The sequence below is a fragment of the Aquarana catesbeiana genome, linkage group LG08 (genome assembly GCF_042186555.1).
Source record: "Aquarana catesbeiana isolate 2022-GZ linkage group LG08, ASM4218655v1, whole genome shotgun sequence".
Classification (NCBI taxonomy): domain Eukaryota; kingdom Metazoa; phylum Chordata; class Amphibia; order Anura; family Ranidae; genus Aquarana; species Aquarana catesbeiana.
Genome location: NC_133331.1, coordinates 227223723 through 227229697, shown reverse-complemented (window position 1 = coordinate 227229697; position 5975 = coordinate 227223723).

The window sequence follows — 5975 nt, the reverse complement described above, 5'->3', positions numbered from 1 at the left end:
ATGAGTGCTGCCAGCATTGCTGCAAAGGTTGAAGGGACGGGGGATTAGCCTGTCAGTGCTCAGACCATACGCTGCACACTGCATCAAATTGGTTTGCATGGCTGTTGTTCCAGAAGGAAGCCTCTTCTAAAGATGATGCACAAGAAAACCTGCAAACAGTTTGCTGAAGACAAGCAGACTAAGGACACGGATTACTGGAACCATGGCCTGTGGTCTGATGAGACCAAGATAAACATATTTGGTTCAGATGGTGTCAAGCATGTGTGACGGCAACCAGGTGCGGAGTACAAAGAAAAGTGTGTGTTGCCTACAGTCAAGCATGGTGGTGGGAGTATCATGGTCTGGGGCTGCATGAGTGCTGCCGGTGTTGTAAAAATTCCTGTGACCTATGCAGACTCTCGACCCACGTCACTTCTTGTGCGGCTACGTCAGAACACAGCTGACGCGGGGCTTTACAGCGCATGCGCAACTTCACCGTGGCTATACCACGCGTGCACAGCCTCTCCTTTCAGTCGAGGAAAATTTTAGACTCGAGCGGGCGGGCGGAGGCGGTTCGAGTACGTTATCATTACATTACGTTATCGTCAGCACCGCCTCCAGCCCCCACCCCGCCCCTAATACGCCCCTAGCCTGCTCTGGAGAATGGGGGCGGGCCCCGTGCATAGAATTGTGTATATCAATGGGACAAGGTCGAGATAAAATATAGAGCTGCCCCACACCTAGCCTGCTCTGCTGAAGGGGGGCGTGCCCATTTCCTGCATAGCACAGTCTATATCAATGGGGCAAAGTCGAGATAAAATATAAAGCTGCACCGCCTCCAGCCCTGCACCCGCCCCAAGCCTGCTCTGGTGAAGGGGGGCAGGCCTCATGTGTATATCAATGACAGGTTGAGAAAAAATATAGAGCTGTGCCTGTGGGAGGGGCCAAGCCTTTGCATAGAAGACATTCCTCATCAATATGATCAATTGCAGCCTCACTGTGCCCGTCAAATGCAGCCACTGTGCCCGTCGTACGCAGCCACTTGTGCCCGTCATACGCAGCCATTTGTGCCCATCATATGCAGCCATTGTGCCCATCATAAGCAGCCACTTGTGCCCATCATATGCAGCCATTTGTGCCCATCATATGCAGCCATTGTGCCCGTCAAATGCAGCCACTTGTGCCCGCCATATGCAGCCGCTGTGCCCATCATATGCAACCAGTGCGCTGTCACTTCACTAACACCCCCCCGCGTGGCCGGTCTGGCGGTACTTACCGAGTGACGGGGCTTCCTCCTCCTCTTCTGTAGCAGCGGCTGTGGCTCCTGTGTCTGCTCGGCTCCTCAGGCTTCTTCCGCCGTGTCACCTCTTCCGCCGAAGCGTTAGGTATCCAATAGGATCGCCTAATGCTTTGGCCAATCGGGAGACAGGTCTCACTGACCTGCCTGCTGATTGGCAAGGAGGAACGTTAGTGTGAAAATAGCGAAAATTAATTTGCTATGTCACACAACAGGGTGGGATCGGGACGCAGTGCTCTACACCCAGAGCCCACCCTATTTTGAAGCCTATTAGAGCCTCTAGCTCTAATCACGTGCTTCAAAATACACCCCCCCACCTATCCCCGCCATAGTAATTCATGTGTCCGGCGTCCTGTAAGGGGCCGGGCACATGAATAGGGAGGGGGCAGAGGTGACGGGGGGCGGCGCCCATGCGCCCACAAGGCACGGACTGCCACTAGCCTTTGATCTCTGTCAAGTGCTGGGGGCTGGATCACCTCCGCTGCTTTTCCTCCAGTCAGGGACCAAAGAAGCTAAGTGCGAGTTTACCTGTAGCCCTCACACTGGAGACTTGTACACCATCATCATGGCGTCCCAGGATGGTGGGTACCGGGTCCCCTGAGGGCAGAGCACACGTGAGACTCGCTTTTGGGTCACTGGTGGCTTAGGGAGAAAGAGAGGGCCTCTGGGTGGACATGGGAGAAGGAGATTGCTCCTGGGTGGATGTGGGAGAAGGAGAGGGCTCCTAGGTGGACGTGGGAGAAGGAAGGGGCTCCTAGGTGGATGTGGAAAAAGGAGAGGGCTCCTGGGTGGCCGGGGGAGAAGGAGAGAGCCCCTGTGTGGCCGTGGAGAAGGAGAGGGCTCCTGGGTGGACGTGGGAGAAGGAGAGGGCTCCTAGGTGGCCGGGGGAGAAGGAGAGAGCCCCTGGGTGGCCGGTGGAGAAGGAGAGAGCCCCTGGGTGGCCGGTGGAGAAGGAGTGGCCTCCTGGGTAGCCGGGGGAGAAGGAGAGAGACCCTGGGTGGCCGGTGGAGAGGGAGAGGGTTCCTGGTTGGACGTGGGAGAAGGAGAGGGATCCTGGGCGGCCGGGGGAGAAGGAGAGGGCTCCTGGGTGGCCGGGGGAGAAGGATAGAGCCCCTGGGTGGCTTAGGGAGAACGAGAGAGCCCCTGGGTGGCCAGTGGAGAAAGAGAGGGCTCCTGGGTGGACATGGGAGAAGGAGAGGGCCCCTGGGTGGCCGGTGGAGAAGGAGAGAGCCCCTGGGTGGCCGGTGGAGAAGGAGAGAGCCCCTGGGTGGCCGGTGGAGAAGGAGAGAGCCCTTGGTGGCCGGTGGAGAAGGAGAGAGCACCCGGGTGTTTGGAGGAGGAGAGGGCCCCTGGGTGGCCATTTATTCAACAAGAGGGCCCCTGGGTGGCCGTGGGAGAAGGAGAGGGCCCCTGGGTGTTTGGAGGAGGAGAGGGCCCCTGGGTGGCCATTTAGTGAAGAAGAGGGCCCCTGGGTGGCTGGGGGAGAAGGAGAGGACACCTGGGTGGTTGGCAGAGAAGGAGTGGGTCCCTGGCTGTTTGAAGGAGAAGGCCTCAGGGTTGGCCAAAATTGGAAGAGCTGGTCCTTGGGTGGTTGGAGGAGGAGAGGGTGCCACCCTTCTCCCCCCCCGGAGGACGGGGACACCCTTTTCTCCCCCCGGAGGACGGGGACACCCTTTTCTCCCCCCGGAGGACGGGAACACCCTTCTCTCCCCCCGGAGGACGACGGGGCATCCTTTTCTCCCCCGGAGGATGGGGACACCGGAGGACAGGGACACCCTTCTCTCCCTGGAGGACGGGGACACCCTTCTCTCCCCGGAGGACGGGTACACCCTTCTCTCCCCTGGAGGATGGGGACAACGGAGGACAGGGACACCCTTCTCTCCCCCGGAGGACGGAGACACCAGAGGACGGGGACACCCATCTCTGTCCCCATCCTCCGGGGGAGAGAAGGGTGTCCCCGTTCTCCTGTGTCCCCATCCTAAAGGGAGAGAAGGATGTCCCCGTCCTCCGGGGAGAGAAGGGTGTCCCCGCCCTTCAGTGTCCCCATCCTCCGGGGGAGAGAAGGATGTCCCCATCCTCCGGGGGAGAGAAGTGTGTCCCCATCCTCCGGTGTCCCAATCCTCTGGGGGAGAGAAGGGCGTCCCGTCCTCCGGGGGAGAGAAGGGTATCCCCGTCCTCCGGTGGAGAGAAGGGTTTCACCGTCCTCCGGGGGAGAGAAGGGTGTCACCGTCCTCAAGGGAGAAGGGTGGCACCCTCTCCTCCCCCAACCACCCAAGGACCAGCTCTTCCAATTTTGGCCAACCCTGGGGCCATCTCCTTCTCCTTCAAACAGCCAGGGGCCCACTCCTTCTCTGCCAACCACCCAGGTGCCCTCTCCTTCCCCCCCTTGGCCACCCAGGGGCCCTCTGCTTCACTAAATGGCCACCCAGGGGCCCTCTCCTCCTCCAAACACCCAGGTGCTCTCTCCTTCTCCACCAGCCACCCAGGTGCTCTCTCCTTCACCGGACACCCAGGGGCTCTCTCCTTCTCCACCGGTCACCCAGGGGTTCTCTCCTTCTCCACCGGCCACCCAGGGGCTCTCTCTTTCTCCCCCGGCCACCCAGGAGCCCTCTTCTTCTCCACCGGCCACCCAGGGGCTCTCTCCTTCTCCCCCGGCCACCCAACGAGCCCTCTCCTTCTCCACCGGCCACCCAGGGGCCCTCTCCTTCTCCACCGGCCACCCAGGGGCTCTCTCCTTCTCCACCGGCCACCCAGGGGCTCTCTCCTTCTCCACCGGCCACCCAGGGGCTCTCTCCTTCTCCCTAAGCCACCCAGGGACTCTCTCCTTCTCCCTAAGCCACCCAGGGGGCTCTCTCCTCCCCTGGCCACCCAGGAGCCCTCTTCTTTTCCCACGTCCACCCATTGTCCCATTAAAATACACAATTCTATGCACGGGGCCCGTCCCCCTTCTCTAGAGCAGGCTAGGGGCAGGGTGGGGCTGGAGGCGGTGCTGACGATAATGTAATGTAATGATAATGTACTCGCACTGCCTCCACCCGCCCGCTCGAGTCTAAAATTTTCCTCGACTGAAAGTAGAGGCTGCGCACGTGCGGTATAGCCGCGGTGAAGTCGCGCATGCCTGGTAAAGCCCTGGTCGCAGGAATTTTTACACCAGCACTGGGGAGCTACAGTTCATTGAAGAATGCCAACATGTACTGTGACATACTGAAGCAGAGCATGAGCCCCTCCCTTCGGAGACTGGGCTGCAGGGCAGTATTCCAACATGATAACAACCCCAAACACACCTCCAAGACTACCACTGCCTTGCTAAAGAAGCTGAAGGTAAAGGTGATGGACTAGCCAAGCATGTCTCCAGACCTAAACCCTATTAAGCCTCTGTGGGGCATCCTCAAACGAAAGGTGGAGACCCGCAAGGTCTCTAACATCCACCAGCTCAGTGATGTCATCATGGAGGAGTGGGAGAGGACTCCAGTGGCAATCTGTGAAGCTCTGGTGAACTCCATGCCCAAGGGGGTTAAGGCAGTTCTGAAAAATAATGGTGGCCACACAAAATATTGACACTTTAGTCCCAATTTGGACATTTTCACTTAGAGGTGTACTCACTTTTGTTGCCAGCAACATTACTGGCTGTGTTTTGAGTTATTTTGAAGGGACTGCAAATTTACACTGTCATACAAGCTGTATACTCACTACTTTACATTATTATTATTATTATACAGGATTTATATAACGCCAACAGTTTACGCAGCGCTTTACAACATTGTAGCAAAATGTCATTTCTTCAGTGTTGTCACATGAAAAGATATAACGAAATATTTACAAAAATGTGAGGGATGTACTCACTTTTGTGAGATACTGTAAATAACTAAACAAAGCCACACGTATGCCTCTTCGCTATACACATACAGTAATCATCCTATTTTAGCATACTGCTGAGGTATGGGCCAGCTTCCAGATGTGTGTTTCTGATAAAGAAACAGCTGAACCACCAAGATTTTGCAGTACAGTACTGGTATGGAAAGCTTATCTATCTAGGAAAAAAAAAATAGTGCCATAATAATCGTCCATAAGAGGTATGCATACAGATCCATACAGATTACTTACATAAGTAAGTGTAAATGACTGGATGCGTCTGCTATTTGCAGACAGGGAGTGAGGCAAGCAGACTAAACAGTGGGCATCAAAATTAGAATTTCTTAGTCCTCCAATACAGGAGACTAGAATTTAGTCTTTAAGCATAGTATGCAGCCAACTTCAAATGATCGGACACTGGCAAAAAAAAAAGAAAGCTGCAGGGACATCTCCTACATATCCCCCCTTACTGCCAGCTAGCTTCAGTTTTTGCTAGTGTTCTTGGGTGATGGGCCTGTTGTCTTCACTGAGAGAAACTTTCTATGTATTTTTTTTCTCTGAATCATTCATCAAGATTCCTGGCTGTACCATAGTCCCTGCATCTCTCTCTGCACCTTCCAGGATAGATTCCTTCAGGGACTATACCCGGACCCCACCTAGATAAAGATGCATGACCAATCTGTACTGCATCTCTCTCTGCACCTTCCTGGATAGATTCCTTCAGGGACTATACCCGGACCCCACCTAGATGAAGATGCATAACCAATCTGTAATGCCGCTTCAGGCACTGGGCCCTACATGGAGCTTACCTTGGCATGTAGTGCATCATGTTAAGTTAGCCACAGGG